General features: G+C 42.1%; 1 protein-coding gene across 1 annotated transcript in view; it reads left to right on the top strand.

Annotated features, from left to right (window-relative positions):
* The first annotated feature begins 7,753 nt into the window (after positions 1-7,753).
* LOC115208120 (contactin-2-like) overlaps positions 7,754-21,129 on the top strand; it is a 95,371-nt gene continuing 81,995 nt past the window's right edge. The window contains exon 1 of the mRNA XM_029775927.1: positions 7,754-7,903. The gene's annotated coding sequence lies outside the window, so the exon portion shown is untranslated. The remainder of the gene's footprint in view (positions 7,904-21,129) is intronic.

The raw sequence follows: 21,129 nt of genomic DNA, 5'->3' as shown, positions 1-21,129 counted from the left end.
CAAATTTCACATGCTCTAATATACTGCAGAAATGCCCAATTGACTGGCCCGTTGAACTCGGGATGGCCGGGCAGTGATAGTGGTTCCTCTCCATCGCTCCTTGGTGTTGATTTCAGCATGTCACTTTGGTGGGGTCCAGTTCTGACATTATGTGTAGGCCTAGCTCAAGCGACCCCGAATCCCGAGTTTTGGCTCAATAGGTCAGTGGAGCCCGAGCAGCGACCTTAATTAGTGCTGAAAATACACTTTTTCCAGGTGTTGCTATGGGATCCCTGATTGAGCTATCGGACAGAAACTTTAGGGTCCGTCGCTATGGGCCAATTTCTTGTAAATTACGATAGACAAATGGCTCATTCTTATTTCCTTACTCTGTAGGTTCATGCACTTTGACATGAAGTGGTCAAATTAGCGCTCTATTACCGTTTTTGACCTTTAATCCCAGAAATGGGCCTTCCCTCAAAAAGCGTTGAGGCCTTGATGCCATCTTGTTTCTGGGCTAAAAGCCCATTTGGCCAAACCCGTGCTCACCAAGTTCCGTCTTCAAAGTCTTTTCCATTTAGGAGAAATGGCCATGTCACTTTGGTGATGTTTTGTCCATTTGCATTAAGCTGCCAGTCACCATCTGGTGGAATTTTCCGGTACAGAGGAAAAATGACCAAAAATTCAAAATTTTATAAAACGGAAACCAAATGTCCAAGAGACTTAATTTGATGACTTCCCAGAAGAGCAGGCCCTGGCGCCTGACTGGAGGCCGTCAGCCTATTTTAAAAACATTTGCGGACGTCTAGTAAGGGACTGTACATTTGCCATATGGAGATCCTCATCAGTCATATGGGAAATGCCAAATCGTTCCCTTCATGTAAGTTATAATATTAATAGGCCCATTGCTTGCCTATAAGAAGGACATAACCCATATGAATGAGAAAGTGTTGTAGGTGGCAGCGGTGGCAAACAAAGTGAGTGAAATGGAGTCGAACTAATTCAAAATGAATAACCCTCTGGACAAAAGAAACACCTATGTGAGAATGCTATTCAGTGACTACAGCTCAGTGTTCAACACCATAGTGCCCTCAAAGCTCATCACAAAGCTAAGTACCCTGGGACGAAAGACCTCCCTCTGCAACTGGATCCTGGACTGCCTGATGGGCCGCCCCCAGGTGGTAAGTGTAGGCAACAACACATCCACTACGCTGATCCTCAACACTGGGGCCCCTCAGGGGTACATGCTCAGTCCCTTCCTGTACTCCCTGTTCACCCATGACTGCACTGCCAGCACGACTCCAACACTATCAGTAAGTTTGCTGATGAGACAACCTATAGGGAGGAGGTCAAAGACCTGACCGAACACCAAACGTGTTTCTTTAAGCAATGGCTTTTTTTCTGGACACTCTTCCTTAAAGCCCAGTTCTTTGGAGTGTACGGCTTAAAGTGGTCCTATGGACAGATACTCCAATCTCCGCTGTGGAGCTTTGCAGCTCCTTCAGGGTTATCTTTGGTCTCTTTGTTGCCTCTCTGATTAATGCCCTCCTTGCCTGGTCCGTGAGTTTTGCTGGGCGGCCCTCTCTTGGCAGGTTTGTTGTGGTGCCATATTCTTTCCATTTTTTAATAATGAATTTAATGGTGCTCAGTGGGATGTTCAAAGTTTCTGATAAAAAAAAATTATAACCCAACCCTGATCTGTACTTCTCCACAACTTTGTCCTTGACCTGTTTGGAGATCTCCTTGGTCTTCATGGTGCCACTTGCTTGGTGGTGCCCCTTGCTAAGTGGTGTTGCAGACTCTGGGGCCTTTCGGAAAAAGGTGTATATATACTGAGATCATGTGACACTAAAAGTCCACACATGTGGACTTTATTTATCTAATTATGTGACTTGTGAAGGTAATTGGTTGCACCAGATATTATTTAGGGGCTTCATAGCAAAAGGGGTGAATACATATGCACACACCACTTTTCTTTTTTTTTTGAGAGAGGTTTTTGAAACAAGTAATTTTTTCCCTTCACCAATTTGGGCAATTTTGTGTATGTCCATCACATGAAATCCAAATAAAAATCCATTTACATTACAGGTTGTAATGCAACAAAATAGGAAAAACTTCATAGGGTATGAATACTTTTGCAAGGTACTGTAGCCCCGCTATTGTTATTTACTGCTGCTCTTCAATTATTTGTTATTCTCATCCCTTACTTTTTTTTAGGTATTTTCTGAAAACTGCATTCTTGTTTAAGGGCTTGTAAGTAAGCATTTCACTGTAAGGTCCACACCTGTTGTATTCAGCGCATGTGACAAATGACGATTTGATTTGATATGATATGTAGTGTGATGAATGTAAGTAATTAACCTACCACTGATCTACATGGCTGCATTATGACTAGTAATAACCATGATGATATAAGTGTGTGTTCTGTCTTGCATGTCTAATAATGCTAATTGTCTAACCCATGGTTACTCAGCAGGCCTGCTTTGTTATAGTGCTCAAATCTAACCTTGCGTGTCTAATAAGCGTCTTTTTGCATGTACTTAACATCCTTTTGAAATTTGAAGTCATAAGTAGGCTATACAGTGCTTTCAGAAAGTATTCATACCCCTTGACTTATTTCTTATTATTTTGGGGCTCTCGAGTAATGCAGCTGTCTAAGGCACTGCATCTCAGTGCTAGAGGTGTCTCTACTGACCCTGGTTGAATTCCAGGCTGTATGACAACCGGCCGTGATTGGGAGTCCCATAGGGAGGCGCACAATTGGCCAGCGTCGTCAGGGTTAGGGTCTGGCAGGGGTAGGAAATCATTGTAAATAAGATTTTGCTCTTAACTGACTTGCCTATTTAAATAAAGGTTCAAGTAAATACAAAATAATTTTCACATTACTTGTGGTACAGCCTGAATTCAAAATGGATTAAATAGATTATCTTCTCACCCATCTACACACAATACCACATAATGACAAAATGAAAACGTGTTTTTAGAAATGTGAGAAAATGTATTGAAATTTGTATTCAGAAATATCTAATCTATATATGTAAGTACTTTGTAGAAGCACCTTTGATGGTGATTACAGCTTTTACAGCTTTGAGTCATCTTGCGTCTTTATCAGCTTTGCACATATGGATATGGGGATTTTCTCCCATTTTTCCTTGCATATTTTCTCAAGCTTTGTTAAGTTAGATGGGGTGTTGTGGTATACAGCAATCTTCAAGTCTTTCCACAAATTTCCAATGGGATTCAAGTCTGGACTTTGGCTGGACCACTCAAAAACTTTAATATTCTTGTTCTGAAGTCATTTAAGCATTGGTTTGGCTGTATGCTTGGGGTCCTGTTTTAAAATAAATCTTTGCCCCAGACTGAAGTCGTTTACAATCTGAAACAGTTTATCATCAAGGAATTGCCTGTATTTGGCTCCATTCATTGTTCTCTCTATCCTTACCAGTCTTAGTCCCTGCCACTGAAAGCATCCCTATAGCATGATGCTGCTACCACCATGCTTCACGGTAGGGGTGATGTTAGACGGGTGATGAGCTGTGCCTGGTTTAATACAAACTTCCCGTTCAGGTGAAAGAGTACATATTTGTCTCATCATACCACAGAATCTTTTGCCTTATACTCTCAGAGTGTTTCACATGAATTTCTGCAAACTCCAGGTATGCTGTCATCTGCCTTTTTCTCAGGAATAGCTTCCGTCTAGACACTCTCTCATAAAGCCCTGATTGGTGAAGGGTGGTAGAGACTGTTGTCCTTCTGGCAGGTTCTCCCATCTCAACCACTCTGTAGTTCTGTCAGAGTGGTGATTTGGTTCTTGATCACCTCCCTGACCAAGGTCCTTCTTGCCTGGTTGCTCAGTTTGGTTGGACGGCCAGCTCTAGGCAAGGTCTGGGTAGTCCCATATTTTTTCCATTTCACAATAATGGAGACCATTGTGCTCTTGGAAACTTTCAACACTAAAAATGGTTGTATACCCTCCCCAGATATACAGTACCTATCAGGTATGAAGGGAGACCAAGATGCAGACCTAGATGCAGACCATAGTTTAATGTTTCAACAGGGGCAGGCAAAAGACAGGTCAGGACAGGCAGGGGTCAGAAAACCAGAGGTCTGGCAATGGTACCGAATGGCAGGCAGGCTCAGGGTCTGGATAATTCAGAGGGGGCAGCGGTACAGGTCGGCAGGCGGGCTCAGGGTCAGGGACTGGCAGAGTGGTCAGGCAGGCGGGCTCAGAGTCAGAACAGGCAAGGGTCAAAACTGGGAGGGAAAGAAAAGAGAGACTAGAAAAAGCAGGGGGGAAAATGCTGGTTGACTCGAACAAACAAGACGAAATGTTAACAGGCCAACAGAGAACACAGGTATAAATACACGGGGGATGATGGGGAAGATAGGCGAGACCTGGAGGGGGGTGGAGACAATCACAGAGACAGGTGAAACAGATCAGGGTGTGACAGTACCAGTCAAAAGTTTGGACACACATACTCATTTAAGTGTTTTTATTTATTTTTACTATTTTCTACAATGTTGAATAATAGTGAAGACATCAAAACTTTGAAATGTAGTAACCGAAAGAACGTTAAACAAATACAAATATAGTTTGTATTTGAGATTCTTCAAAGTAGCCACCCTTTGCCTTGATGACAGCTTGCACACTCTTGGCATTCTCTCAACCAGCTTCATGAGGTAGTCACCTGGAATGCATTCCAATTAACAGGTGTGCCTTGTTAAAAGTTCATTTGTGGATTTTCTTTCCTTCTTAATGCGTTTGAGCCAATCAGTTGTGTTGTGACAAGGTAGGCATTGTATACAGAAGATATCTCTATTTGGTAAAAGACCAAGTCCATATTAAGGAAGAACAGCTCAAATAAGCAAAGACAATCAACAGTCCATCATTACTTTAAGACATGAAGGTCAGTCAATCTGTAAAATGTCAAGAACTTTTAAAGTTTCCTCAAGTGCAGTCGCAAAAACCATCAAGCACTATGATGAAACTGGCTCTCATGAGGACCGCCACAGGAATGGAAGACCCAGAGTTACCTCTGCTGCAGAGGATAAGTTCATTAGAGTTACCAACTGTAGAAATTGCAGCCCAAATAAATGCTTCACAGAGTAAAAGTAACAGATACATTTCAACATCAACTGTTCAGAGGAGACTGCATGAATCAGGTCTTCATGGTCGAATTGCTGCAAAGAAACCACTACTAAAGGACACCTATAAGAAGAAGAGACTTGCTTGGGCCAAGAAACACGAGCAATGGACATTAGACCGGTGGAAATCTGTCCTTTGGTCTGATGAGTCCAAATTTGATATTTTTAGTTCCAACAGTCGTGTTTTTTGTGAGACACAGAGTAGATGAACAGATGATCTCTGCATGTGTAGTTCCCACCGGTCTAATGAAGCATAGAGGAGGAGGTGTGATGGTGTGGGGGTGTTTTTCTGGTGACACTGTCAGTGATGTATTTATAATTCAAGGCATACTTAACCAGCATGGCCACCACAGCATTCTGCAGCGATAAACCATCCCATCTCGTTTGTGCTTAGTGGGACTATCATTTGCTTTTCAACAGGACAATGACCCAACACACCTCCAGGCTGTGTAAGGGCTAGTTGACCAAGAATGAGAGTGATGGAGTGCTGCATCAGATGACCTGGCCTCCACAATCACCCGACCTCAACCCAGTTGAGATGTTTTGGGATTAGTTGGAACGCAGATTGAAGGAAAAGCAGCCAACAAGTGCTCAGCATATGTGGGAACTCCTTCGAGACTGTTGGAAAAGCATTCCAGCTGAAGCTGGTTGCCACGAGTGTGCAAAGCTGTCATCAAGGCAAAGGGTGGCTACTTTGAAGAATCTAAAATCTATAATACATTTTGATTTGTTTAGCACTTATTGGTTACTACATGATTCCATATGTGTTATTTCGTAGTTTTGATACCTTCACTATTATTCTACAATGTAGAAAATAGTCCAAATAAATAAAAACCCTTAAATGAGTAGGTGTACAAACTTTTGACTGGTACTGTATGTCTCATCACAATTTTATCCCGGAGATCTACGGACAGTTCTTTGAACTTCATGGTATAGTTTCAGCTCTGACATGCAATGTCAACTGTGGGACCTTATATAGACAGGTGTGTTTCTTTCAAAATCATGTCCAAACAATTGAATTGGCCACAGGTGGACTCCAATGAAGTTGTATTGACATCTAAATGATGATCAAAGGAAATTGGATGTACCTGAGGTCTATTTGGAGTGTCATAGCAAAGAGGTGTGAATACTTCTCAAAATGATATAGTTCTGCATTTAATAGTCAATAAATGTGGAAACATTTCTAAAAACATTTTTTCGTGTGTCGATGGGTGAAAAAATAAATACATTTTGAATTCAGGCTGTAACAACAAAATGTGGAATAGGTCAAGGGGCATGAATACTTTCCAAATGCACTTATTCATATTGTGCGTTTTCTTTTGTCATTAGTAATGTGAGTGTCAGCGCCATATGTGGCCTATTGGCTATGAGCAGGAAGCTCAGGTGTGGGTAGATGAGACCTGGGTGTAATAACGTCTGAGGAAATCATTAAGGAAAGCGCTTGAGTACCCTGTGCGACAGGCAGGTCCCGCTCCTTGATGAGATTGTGTGCATATTGTGGCATGAGATGTTCATTAGTGAGGTGTGAAATGAGGGATGGGAGCATGGGGGAGAGGTGCGCAGCCCACACATTTGGAGATATGGGGAGGGGGAGAAAAAGGCAGAGAGGGGAGGGAGGGGGAGTCACCAAGGCTACTATTCTAAAATGAGTAGCTGCTGTGTCAGCCTGGTCTCATAGACTAGACATAACATAGTAAATGTAGATCCAGGACATTCAAATGAGTATGATATGCTATGTTTGGTATGGTTACATAACACAGATGGTTACTTAAAGCAAAAATGAAAGGAGGGTAGTTGGTCGGGGTGGATGGGTGGGCATATATAGCGAGAACATCAAGTACCCAAAGATTGTCTGTTTGAAACTCATCACGGACAACTTTAGCATTTTATCAACTTTGCAACTACTTACTACTTTTTAGCTACTTTGCAACTTCTTCGCATGTTAGCTAACCCTTCCCCTAACCCTTTAACCTAACTCCTAACCCAAACCCCTAACCATAACAGGGGCTGCAGCTTGACTCAATTGAGAAGCACAGAACCTCTAGCCTAGCTAACATTAGCCACAAAAAAAATGGAATTTCTAACATATCTTATGTATTGAAAATTTGTAACATATTGTATGAATTGCAATTTGTAATATATCATACAATTCTTAACATATCATACAAAATGGATGATGGACATCCACAAATGAATACTTACCATATGAAACATGATATCATACTAAATAGAGAGAGACAGATTTAGATGTTCCATGTTATGTCTAACCCTGTGTACAGGTTGACTGTGTAGGAGAGGCAGGCAACAAAGGCGAGTGAGATGCACAGGCTGCTGCTGTTTTGTTTTTCTTCATTTCATTTTAAAGGAGGAGAAGAGAACAGAAGGTGAGAGAGGAGGAGGAGGAGGAAGGTGGGCAGGGAGTACAAGCAGCGAAAGAAAAGCGCCTGCTTTTCGAGAGAGAGAGCATCCTAATAGGACAGGGGCTGCAGCTTGACTAAATTGCTTAGTGCAGAAGGGGGAGACAGGAAAAACGAGTGAGCAACGACAAAAGAAGAGAGAGGGTGGGAGGGGCAACAAAGATCTGTCAGATGAGGCTTGAGACGCTTCTATTTTCTGTGTGGTCTCCTTTATTACAGGGCGTTCTGAACGGGCAGCATCAGTGTGTCTCTTGCGCATGATCAGCTGTCTACGCACCCCTTCTGCCGGGAGTCAACACATATCTCAACATCTCTCCGCCAGAGACAGAAAGAAAAACACCCGCTCTCCTCCGCTAATTGAGGTAGGTAAACGCGCATTTACATTTTCTTGTCGCACTATCAGATAAGATTTCTGTTTTCTGACCTGTAAAGATTTGTGCAGTTTAAAGGTTGTCATTACCTATCGTTAAGGGTTTCAAAAAGCATGATGTTGCTAGAGCAGTTGTTGGGGTTCGACTGTTATGAAAGGGTTCCCATTTTCCGTTTTCATTTCATTAGACGCAACTGTGCATGGGATAGAGATACGCACTTATACACCATTTAGAATGAGGGGCTAAATGTTTCATCTTGTTTTGGGACACATTGTGTTTTGGGACCCATTATGAATTATTCCCATAGTTTGCAGGATCAAACAGGGGCATCCCATCGGGCACAGACGTCAATTCAATGTATATTCCATGTTGGAACAACGTAATTTAATTCAAGCAGTGTATGTCCAGTGGGATGGTTCATGCTCCATTGACAGACCCCTGATTGGTAAAAAGTAAAACTGTAGGTTGTGTTTCGGGTCTGTTACACCTAAAGTGATAGGCAGCCCAGCTTAGTGGTACAGGGGTAGAGAAACCCCACGGCTGCTCCCGGGGCGCTATTCCGTCAGCCCTACCATCATCATGCGCCGCTGATGAGCACGTTTCGCGGGCAGGTGCGTATGCCGTTGTGCTGGCAGGCTGGTATACCGCGCACAGTGTCTTGCGCGTGCGTGCGTGGGTACACACACACACACATTAATATGAACGCACTCAAGCATAAATTACCTTCTGACAGTGATGTTTACCTTTAAAGGTCTGCTGAGCAAGAGGAGGAAAGGGCACTTGCAATGTATTGATACATATCAAATTACTAATATGATGGTGAAGAACATATGGCATTCAGAAGATACGCATATCTCGCTGTCTTTCTCCCAGATGTTAAAGCACCACTCCAGACAGTTCATGTTGTATGTTAATATTACCCTTTTTATATAAAAGCCTATTCAGCTTTCCATTTATCTGGAGCAACAGCACAGTTAGTGCATAAAAAGTCTCCATTCCATCAACAGAACGCCTCTAAAGTAAGTTTTAATAACATGCATAGTACTGTGAATTGATGAAATAGAAACACACAAGTGGAGAGTGGAGGGTGAAGGTGTATGTTTTTGCTTTTTTGATCTGGTCTATTTGGCAAGGCAACACTGTAGCGTTGTTGAGCGCAGAAATTGGGAAGGCTGAGAGGCAAGGACAGAGGGGTAGAGATGGGTCTCTATCACTCAGAATAACCATAATCTAGACATTGTACACCTGTTAAAGTCTTGCATTTTGGTGAGGAGAATGCCCTAGTTATCCTCCAGTTGAGATGTTAGCTACAGAGTGAATATACTTAGCCTTGAGAAGCTCGCTAGTCTTTTTCTCTGTGTTGCTGTAGCAGCAGGGTCCTCCTCCCATGTGAAAGCCAGCAAGGTCACCGCATGTTGTATCACTACCACCTGAATAACGATCAGGGTGAGGCCTGGGAGTGGCCCACACTGTATGGCCAGCCGCTATGCACATTCCCTTTCTTCTTATTTTGCTGATGATATGCTGGGGTTCCTTTCACTTTCAACTTGACAAGGTTAGCCCTCCCTGGATATTCCTTTGGCTGGAGTGTCTGTCTTTCCCCCGTTGCCTGTGTCTGTGTGTCTCAGTGACCCACCGCCAGCTCAAAGACTCCTTCTGCTCCCTATAACGAGGGGCAGAAACACAGGGGTCAATCCTCCCTCAGTGTGTGTGTGTGTGTGTGTGTGTGTGTGTGTGTGTGTGTGTGTGTGTGTGTGTGTGTGTGTGTGTGTGTGTGTGTGTGTGTGTGTGTGTGTGTGTGTGTGTGTGTGTGTGTGTGTGTGTTTGGGCATGCACATTCAGTACCAGTCAAAAGTTTGGACACACCTACTCATTCAAGATTTTTCTTAATTTTACTATTTTCTACATTGTAGAATAATAGTGAAGACATCAAAACAATGAAATAACACATATGGAATTATGTAGTAACCAAAAAAGTTTCAAACAAATCAACAAATATTTTATATTTGAGATTCTTCAAAGTAGCCACCTTTTGCCTTGATGACAGCTTTGCACACTCTTGGCATTCTCTCAACCAGCTTCACCTGGAATGCTTTTCCAACAGTCTTGAAGGAGTTCCCACATATGCTGAGCACTTATTGACTGCTTTTCCTTCACTCTGCGGTTCAACTCATCCCAAACCATCTCAATTGGGTTGAGGTCGGGTGATTGTGGAGGCCAGATCATCTGATGCAGCAATCCATCACACTCGTTCTTGGTCAAATAACCCTTACACAGCCTGGAGGTGTGTTGGGTCAAAATAAATGATAGTCCCACTAAGTGCAAACCAGATGGGATGGCGATCGCTGCAGAATGTTGTGGTAGCCATACTGGTTAAGTGTGCCTTAATTTCTAAATAAATCACTGACAGTGTCACCAGCAATGCTCCCACACACCATCACACCTCCTCCTCCATGCTTCTCGGTGAGAACCACACTTGCTGAGATCATCCGTTCACCTACTTTGCATCTCACAAAAACACGACGGTTGGAACCAAAAATCTCAAATTTGGACTCATCAGACCAAAGGACAGATTTCCACCGGTCTAATGTTCATTGCTCGTGTTTCTTTGCCCAACTAAGTATCTTCTTATTGTTGTCCTTTAGTAGTGCTTTTTTGCAGCAATTTGATCATGAAGGCCTGATTCATGCAGTCTCCTCTGAACAGTTGATGTTGAGATGTGTCTGTTACTTGAACTCTGTGAAGCATTTATTTGGGCTGCAATTTCTAAGGCTGGCAACTCTAATGCACTTATCCTCTGCAGCGGAGGTAACTCTGGGTCTTCCTTTCCTGTGGTGGTCTTTATGTGAGCCAGTTTCATCATAGCGCTTGATGGCTTTCGCGACTGCACTTGAAGAAACTTTCAAAGTTCTTGACCTGGCCTTCTGTCATCATGAAGTGCTTTGAGAGACTAGTCAAGGATCATATCACCTCTACCTTACCTGTCACCCTAGATCCAATTCAATTTGCTTACTGCCCCAATAGGTCCACAGACGATGCAATCGCCATCTCACTGCACACTGACCTATCCCATCTGGACAAGATGAATACCTATGTAAGAATGCTGTTCATTGACTACATTGACAACACCTGCTGTCTTTAACTCTGAATGCTCGGCTATGAAAAATCAATTGACATTTACTCCTGAGGTGCTGACCTGTTGCACCCTTTACAACCACTGCAATTATTATTATTATTTGACCTTGCTGGTCATCTATGAACATTTGAACATCTTGGCCATGTACTTTTATAATCTCAACCCGGCACAGCCAGAAGAGGACTGGCCACCCCTCAGAGCCTGGTTCCTCTCTAGGTTTCATCCTAGGTTCCTGCTTTTCTAAAGAGTTTTTCATTGCCACCGTGCTTCTACATCTTCATTGCTTGCTGTTTGGGGTTTTAGGCTGTGTTTCTGTATAGCACTTTGACATCGGCTGATGTAAAAATGGCTTTATAAATACATTTGATTGATTGATTGAATACAGCTCAGTATTCGACACCATAGTACCCTCCAAGCTCATCATTAAGCTTGAGGCCCTGGGTCTCGTCCCCGCCTTGTATAATTGGGTCCTGGTCTTCCTGACAGGCCGCCCCCAGGTGGTGAAGGTAGGAAACAACATCTCCACTTCGTTGATCCTCAACACTGGGGCCCTACAAGGGTGCGTGTTCAACCCCCTCCTGTACTCATTGTTCACCCATGACTGCGTGGCCACACACACCTCCAACTCAATCATCAAGTTTGCAGATGACACAACAGTAGTAGGCTTGATTACCAACAATGACAAGACAGCCTACAGGGAGGAGGTGAGGGCTTTCAGAGTGTAGTGTCAGGAAAATAACCTCTCACTCAACTGGACAGCAGTGGAGAAGGTGGAAAGTTCCTCGGTGTTCATATCACTGATAAACTGAAATGGGCCACCCACACAGACAGCATGGTGAAGAAGGCGGAACAGCGCCTCTTCAACCTCAGGAGGCTGAAGAAATTTGGCTTGTCACCTAAAACCCTCACAAACTTTTACAGATACACAATTGAGAGCATCCTGTTGTGCTGTATCACCGCCTGGTATGGCAACTGCACCACCCACAACTGCAGGGCTCTCAAGAGGGTGGTGCGGTCTGCACAACGCATCACCGGAAGCAAACTACCTGCCCTCCAGGACACCTACAGCACCCGATGTCACAGGAAGGCCAAAAAGATAAATCAAGGACAACAACCACCCGAGCCACTGCCTGTTCACCCCGCTATCATCCAGAAGGCGAGGTCAGTACAGGTGCATCAAAGCTGGAACTGAGAGACTGAAAAACAGCTTCTATCTCAAGGCCATATGATTGTTAAACAGCCATCCCCAGCACAGAGAGGCTGCTGCCTATAGATAGTTAAATAATGGTTAAATAAAAATTTAATAAAATATACAGACTTTAAATTATTGGCCACTTTAATAAATAGAACACTAGTCACTTTAAAAATGCCACTTTAACAATGTTTACATATCTTGCATTACTCATCTCATATGTGTATACTGTATTCTATACAATATGCTGCATCTTAGCCTATGCCGCTCTGACATTGCTCATCTATATATTTATACATTCTTATTCTCTTCCTTTACTTAGATATGTGTGTATAAGGTTTTTTTTTGTGGAATTGTTAGATATTAGTTGTTAGGTATTGCTGCACTGTCGGAACAAGAAGCATTTTGCTACACTCTGCTAGCCATGTGTATGTGACCAATAAAATTTTATTTTATTTTATTTTATTTGAATTGAAATACATTCCAGGTGACAACCTAATGAAACAGGCCGAGAGAATGCCAAGAGTGTGCAAAACTGTCATCAAGGAAAAGGGTGGCTACTTTGAAGAATCTCAAATATATTTGTTTAACACTTTTTTGCTTACTACATTAATCCATGTTTTATTTCATAGTGTTATTCTACAATGTAGAAATGAGTAAAAATAAAGAAAAACCCTTGAATGAGTAGGTGTGTCCAAACTTTTGACTGGTACTGTATGTGTGCATGTTTTACTCAGTGACTCATGGCACCAACCAATAACTTGTGGAGCTGTCAGAACATCTCAGAATCTTAAATCAACATCCAATGGAAGCGAGAGGAATTCTTTGTCTCAGACTGGCAAATAGAATGTTGGTGGAATGCTTTGCTCTGTATGGAACCCTCTCAGATATAGAAATATTAGGCTAGAGTAGTACTTCCACAGTATCCTGTGATACCAGACAAACTGTTTGGCTGCATGGTACAATGGTCCCCTTTAGGATCTGAATTATACAATGACTGTTGTAACTGTCCTGGAAATTGTGGACTAAACCAACTAACTCCTTATGGGGGTGTTCACAGCAATGTTTTGAAGGTTCTGGGGGTGATCTGCATCCTACTTCATCTAAATTCTCCAAACCTCCTCTTTGATAGTCCCTCTAGACCCCTCAATCTCAACACTGAAGCCAATTCCACAGCATTTTTTCATTGTTCTCATTTAATCAGGGACTAATTTAGACCTGGGACACAAGGTGGGTGCAATTAATTATTTTTATTTAATTATGAGGTAGAAGAGAAACCCAGCAGGCTCCAGACCTCATAGAGTAAGAGTTGAATACCCCTGCTCAAGATGCTTCCACTGGACCATCTCTGCCCTGACCTTCTAGTCTCTCATTTTACATTTAAGTCATTTAGCAGACACTCTTATCCAGAGCAACTTACAGTAGTGAATGCATACATTTTATTTTTTTTATTCCATACTGGTCCCCCTTGGGAATCGAACCCACAACCCTGGCGTTGCAAACACCATGCTCTACCAACTGAGCCACACGGTCTCTGTCTAGAGCGATGACGTCATAGTGTTTGGCTGGGTCGTGTTCAGAAGGCATGGAACGAGAGAACATATTATCAAACTGAGTTACTTCTTATCCAATGAAAACATACAGCACATTTTTTAAGTAGCAAAAACTCTCCCTGTCTCTGACTGTCTTTAGCTCTGTCTGTCTGTCGTCCTTTCTCTCTTTCTTGCTCTTTCTCTTTTGCTTTGTCTGCTGTGGTCTCACTTGTAAAATTCCTCTTCTGAACTCCCAACCCCCAGCAGGGGACAGTAGTTTGGTGAGAATGTTCTATCCTGATGACACGCCATCCCTCCCGGTCATCTTATCTCTCCTGCAGAGATGAATGAGTTCAATGGGTCTGATTTCACACGCATGCACACACACACACACACACACACACACACACACACACACACACACACACACACACACACCACAAACATTCTTTTCTCATGAAACTATCGTGGTCAGTGTGATAACGTGCGTGACTAATAGTTGGAGGGGTGAGACTGTTGAGACTGTGACACTTGTTCTTTCTAGCTCAGTGCAGTAGATAAGGGCTGAGAGTTATGACCCCGGGTGATTAGATGTGACCTCCGTCTGACTGAGCTCTGATCTGGTCTCACACTGCTGGGGAGTTCACACACGTCCCTGTGAATTAACCACCTAAAGCACTCTGCAAATGGATAGCTGAGTGGGAGACAGAGAGCTGTGTGTGTGTGTGTGTGTGTGTGTGTGTGTGTGTGTGTGTGTGTGTGTGTGTGTGTGTCTGCAACCACACATGTTAAAATGGGTTTGAAATGTGTGAAAGGAAGAGCAATGTATGTGCTCTTTTTTTTGACACCATAAATGTGTGGTGTGTGTTTGTGTGATCTGCTTCACGAATGTGCGCGTGCTTTCCAATGTGTGTGTCAGTCTGAGTGCGGACTGGTTGGCTGGAGGGGTGTGGGAGTACTGGGACTGTCAGGGCAGCAGATAGAAGCCCAGCAGCAGCAGAAGTGCAAATTAAAAGTCAGTGAAGCGCTGTAGGAGAACACGATGCAGACTGCTAATGCTATGTCCCCGCACAGCTAGCCAGCTATTACACTGATAATGTTAGGGCAGCGTAGCTAACTACTACATTGGTAATGTCAGGGCAGCTCTAGCAAGCTAACACCGAGCCATGGCAAGACAGAGCACTGGGTGTTTACAAGGAAAAGAACATGAGGTTTAAGGGAAAGCGGGAAAGAGAGTAAGAGACATAGTTAGAAAGAGCAAGGCATAGGCCTAGAGAGAGCGAGAGAGAGAGAAAGAGCGGGACTCAAGGAGAGTGGAAGAGAGGACAACACACAAACAGAGATACTTTAGATAGAGAGAGCAAATATCATTCACCGGTACATCCACACAACACTTGCATAAACAATGCGAGGGCCTTATTACTGTGACACTTTCCGGGAGATATAGTTCAATTGGTACAGTCAGTGCAGTCTCACAACCTTAATGGTCCACCACTGTCTCGCTCAGAGCCAGTGCTGGCTGACCTTGAATCATTTATTAAAAAAATAAATACATATATATAGCCACCCACACTGCACCAAATCAAATCAAATCAAATTTATTTATATAGCCCTTCGTACATCAGCTGAAATCTCAAAGTGCTGTACAGAAACCCAGCCTAAAACCCCAAACAGCAAGCAATGCATGTGAAAGAAGCACGGTGGCTGGGAAAAACTCCCTAGGAAAAACTCCTGAGAAAGGCCAAAAACCTAGGAAGAAACCTAGAGAGGAACCAGGCTATGAGGGGTGGCCAGTCCTCTTCTGGCTGTGCCGGGTGGATATTATAACAGAACATGGTCAAGATGTTAAAATGTTCGTAAATGACCAGCATGGTCAAATAATAATAATCATAGTAATTGTCGAGGGTGCAACAAGCACGTCCGGTGAACAGGTCAGGGTTCCGTAGCCGCAGGCAGAACACCAGGCAGCCATTCACATCCACACAGGCAACATACTGCATACACACAGTAGGAGGAAGTTACCCCTAAATGCTGATCTAAGGTTGGTTTTGTGTTTGAAGGTGAAGATTGGGTGAGGGGAAGCTGAACCTAGATCTGTCTTTTTTTTTTAGCAAGGCTATTCGTTCACACAGGCAACAGATGAGACGTTGAACCAAGGTCCCGACTCAATAGTCATTAAAAACCTGTCACAGGAATGGGTGTACTAAACCCCAGTGTACTGGTTGGCTCGGTTCCCAACCTGGCAGCTCATACTGCTACACTAACATAATAATGCCCAGCTAGCCCAGCTCCCCTCCCCTGTAACTCTTCTCCAGATCATTGCTGTGCTCTCAGTGAGCTTACCTGTGAAGGGAAGGTCAATGGCAGTAGGCTAGACACACAGCCTCATTAAACTTTAACTGTTTCAGAGAGGGCCTCTGCTGCATCACCAAAGTTAGGCTGCACCTCTTAAAGCTTTTTTGGGGAGCGAGTAACCTTTAGAGATGATATTTCTCATTTCATTTGACACAGCTTTTGCCTCACGGAATCCAACTGGGGTTTCCCTAAAACCAAGGAAAGCCATTTGAATAATGGATACAGCTAATGCTTTTTGAGGTATTGGGCAGAAATAAAATTATGTACTTATTTCTAAAGGACATTGTGCTGAGTTGGGGTTTGGGGGCCTTGGCACCAGAACTATGAAAATGTAAAGGAAGTAAGATTTCCCTAGATGAGAAGAAATGTCCCTGAAACGATTGTGCATTGTGAATATGATCTATGGTCATTATAATTTGTGGAGGTTTTGGATGACTGACAATTGCAGGCCAGATTTGTATTTTGAGTGCCTGCTAATCAATCAGCCATCCAAAACATTGCGTGCAACTATTCGTTTGCAGATCATTTTTGAGGACTCAGATTTTTCCGCTCTCTTTCCCTCCTTCTCATGTCCTTCAGTACATTTCCCCTTTCTTCCCTAAGCCTGTTAGTCTTCCACCCTGAACACTGATGTTTAAATCTCTGCCTGCCTTTCTTCCTCCTTGCTGAGGCATGAGCTGTTCTTCTGAATGATCTCTTCTTCTAACCCAGCCAGCCTGTGCTTCTGATAGCCGTAACAAAGCACTTAGCATCAGCTCACTTCAATCAGACCTCATTTACTGTATCTCAAAGCTGCAGCTCTTCATGTGTGTCTGTTAGAGCTGAGAGGCCCTATAGAACACTGGGCTCTGTCGCTCCAGATGGAAAACTGCCTACTGCCTGATATAACTCCATCTCATTTGGGAAGTGATTGTTAGTTACAGTAGCTAGTTGCTACCTCCGTCCGAGATGACCGTATCTGTATTCAATAGGGAATCTCAAATTATTTCAAGGTTGATCCACACAACACTTTCTCCAACACTATGCCCACCACACAGACAGATTTTTCTACAGTATTAAATACAGCACCTATGAAAAACATTCTAGCTCGGCCAAGACACATGTAACACCTTACAGTGACGTGCAGTCAGGGTAGGCAGTGCTTACCCTGTGATAATCTAATAAAGAAAGGTGTTATGAAAAAAAAAAAAATATATATATATATATATAAAATAGTTTTTTTCACAATGCTTCTGGTGTTTTTTATGCCAAAATCTACAAATGTGTTGAAACGGCATGAAAACCTCAGGAAAGGTGCTAGGGTATTCATGCCTTTCATTCCATCCATTCAAAGCCACCGCAATCTTTGACGTGCGCAGCCTTTCCTGACTCCAGTCAATGTTAATGGACAGGGTCAGCATAGGCGTTGCTGCTTTGCCTTGCTTGAAGTAGCTTAAATTGAGCCGATTTCAAATTTCGTGCATGCCTATAGCCTAAACATGTTGTGTGGGTATTGCCCTTGCGAAAGCTGTGCACATTTGGGTGTGTCTACATAATTTGGAGCTCGCAGCCCCCCTTGAACTGAACAAAATTGGCGAGCAAAAACAACCTGTTACCAGTCTAATGGTGACTATTGCATTTTTTTTTATGTGGCTGGATCAGCTTTAATATTGCGGATAGATTCTAGCTTCCATCAATGTAATTGTCTGCATCATTTCCAATCCCTCAAATATTTTTGGGGTAAATATATATTTACATATACAGTTGAAGTCGGAAGTTTACATACACCTTAGCCAAATACATTTAAACTCAAGTTTTTCACAATATCTGACATTTAATCCAAGTAAAAATTCCCTGTCTTAGGTCAGTTAGGATCACCACTTTATTTTAAGAAGGTGAAATGTCAGAATAATAGTAGAGATAATTATTTATTTCAGCTTTTATTTCTTTCATCACATTCCCAGTGGGTCAGAAGTGTACATACACTCAATTAGTATTTGGTAGCATTGCCTTTAAACTGTTTAACTTGGGTCAAATGTTTCGGGTAGCCTTCCACAAGCTTCCCACAATAAGTTGGGTGAATTTTGCCCATTCCTCCTGACAGAGCTGGTGTAACTGAGTCAGGTGAATGGGCCTTCTTGCTCGCACACGCTTTTTCAGTTCTGCCCACAAATTTTCCATAGTATTGAGGTCAGGGCTTTGTGATGGCCACTCCAATACCTTGACTTTGTTGTCCTTAAGCCATTTTGCCACAACTTTGGAAGTCTGCTTGGGGTCATTGTCTATTTGGAAGACCTATTTGCGACCAAGCTTTAACTTCCTGACTGATGTCTTGAGATGTTGCTTCAATATATCCAAATAATTTTCTTACCTCATGATGCCATCGAGTTTGTGAAGTGCAACAGTCCCTCCTGCAGCAAAGCACCCCTAAAACATGATGCTGCCACCCCCATGCTTCACGGTTGGGATGATGTTCTTTGGCTTGCAAGCCTCCCCCTTTTTCCTCCAAACATAACGATGGTCATTATGGCCAAACAGTTCAATTTTTGTTTCATCAGACCAGAGGATATTTCTCCAAAAATACGATCTTTGTCCCCATGTGCTGTTGCAAACCGTAGTCTGGCTTTTTTATGGTGGTTTTGGAGCAGTGTCTTCTTCCTTGCTGAGCTGCCTTTCAGGTTAAGTCGATATAGATAGGTTTGTACCTGTTTCCTCCAGAATTTTCACAAGGTCCTTTGCTGTTGTTCTCGGATTGATTTGCACTTTTCGCACCAAAGTACGTTCATCTCTAGTTGATGGAACGCGTCTCCTCCTGAGCGGTATGACGGCTGAGTGGTCCCATGGTGTTTATACTTGCGTACTATTGATTGTACAGATGAACGTGGTACCTTCAGCCGATTGGAAATTGCTCCCATGGATGAACCAGACTTGTGGAGGTCTACCATTTTCTGATGTCTTGGCGGATTTTTTTAGATTTTCCTTTGATGTCAAGCAAAGAGGCACTGAGTTTGAAGGTAGGCCTTGAAATACATCCACAGGTACACCTCCAATTGACTCAAATTATGTCAATTAGCCTATCAGAAGCTTCTAAAGCCATGACATAATTTTCTGGAATTTTCCAAGCTGTTTAAAGGCACAGTCAACTTAGTGTATGTACATTTCTGACCCACTGGAATTGTGAAACATTTAATTATAAATGAAATAATCTGTCTGTAAACAAATGTTGGAAAAAATTATTGTGTCATGCACAAAGTAGATATCCTAACCGACTTGCCAAAACTATAGTTTGTTAACAAGAAATTTGTGGAGTGGTTGAAAAACGAGTTTTAATGACTTCAACCTGTGTATGTAAACTTCTGACTTCAACTGTATACACACATATATACTTATATAGTAATGTTCAAAAGTTTGGTGTCACTTACAAATATCCTTGCTTTTGAAAGAAAATCACATCTTTTGTCCATTAAAATAACATCAAATTGATCAGAAATAGAGTGTAGACATTGTTAATGTTGTAAATGACTATTGTAGCTGGAAACGGCAGATTCTTTCATGGAATATCTACATAGGTGTACATTGGCCCATTATCAGCAACCATCACTCCTGTGTTCCAATGGCACACTATGTTAGCTAATACAACTTTATAATTTTAAAAGGCTAATTAATCATTAGAAAACCCTTTTGCAATTATGTTAGCACAGCTGAAAATGGTTGTTCTGATTAAAGAAGCAATAAAACTGGCCTCCTTTGGCTAAGACATTATTATATTATTTATCGATTGAATATGACTTTTCAAGTCACCCAATATTGCCATCTGCAGCATTAGCTCTAGGTAAATGTTGCAATTCTTCAGCCATTCCTGGACCTGTGACCAAAAACGAGCTACATATGGACAGCACCAAAATAAATGATCTAATGACTCTCCCTCCTCGCAGCAAAATCTGCAGAGCTGGGAAAGTTGTATGCCCCATATCCTCTTAGCGCATGGATCCCGCTAGCATGATCAAATTCGACAACATCCGGTGAAATCAGATGTGCGCCAAATTCAAAATACAAAATCGTATTGTTAAACATTCATGAAAATACAAGTGTCATACATGATTCTTTAGCTTAGAATCTTGGTAATCAAAACGCGTTGTCCAATTTACAATAGGCTTTACGGCGAAAGCATATCATTCGATTATCTGAGGACAGCGCCCCACAACAACATATGTTTTCAAACCAGCACAGGCGTCACAAAATCATAAATAGCGATAATGTATCCCCCATATATAAAACATTACACTGGTTGCAAGTATTTTGTATATTCATTTAAATAAAAAAATTCTAAGTTTTGAATCCAACGTTGTTTTGCGTGTCAATTCATAAACCATGTGCCATGGAATCGGTACATTGAAAATCTCTTCCCAACTATTTTGCAATCTATATAGCACAGCTGTCAATGTGTTGGTCCTTAAATTAAACTGGTATTTATTTTTATTTATCACAATTTTCTTTAACCAATTTTGGTCTTTAATGTAGGGCCGACAGCCAAGTTCCTTACATTTTCCCCTTCCACTTTCCTCTTTCATTTTTGCGGTAATGCTGCAATTTGTTGGTTGTAATTTTGGGTAGAGCAGACCTTTCCATATATTTGTGTTAGCTGCATGTTTGACATAACTCCACCAGTCCTATTTATGATATAATTCACAAAGATTATACCTTTTTTATATATTTAATTTAAAAAACATTTTTTTTATCAATTAGTATAATATTTGTTGTATTATTTGTTCTGGTCTTTTCTGGTGACTGAAATTGCAACCAACTTTCTATGGCTTAACATTATTTTGGAGATTATTTAATTTAAAATAACCGAAACTGAGCAGTTGTAATCTGAATAAAGGGAAAAAGGCCATTCTTGAACATGGGGTGAGACATTCTTACTAATTTGCTAGAGAACCAGTTTGGATTTAAGTGTAACTTTTGTATGACTGATTCCTTTAGTGAGAGGTCTAATGCTTTACTATTTAATCATTTCTGCCCT

This window comes from Salmo trutta, chromosome 14, assembly GCF_901001165.1.
Source record: "Salmo trutta chromosome 14, fSalTru1.1, whole genome shotgun sequence".
Classification (NCBI taxonomy): Eukaryota; Metazoa; Chordata; class Actinopteri; order Salmoniformes; family Salmonidae; genus Salmo; species Salmo trutta.
The sequence above is the reverse complement of the archived record's forward strand: the minus strand, read 5'-3'. Positions and strand labels throughout refer to the sequence as shown.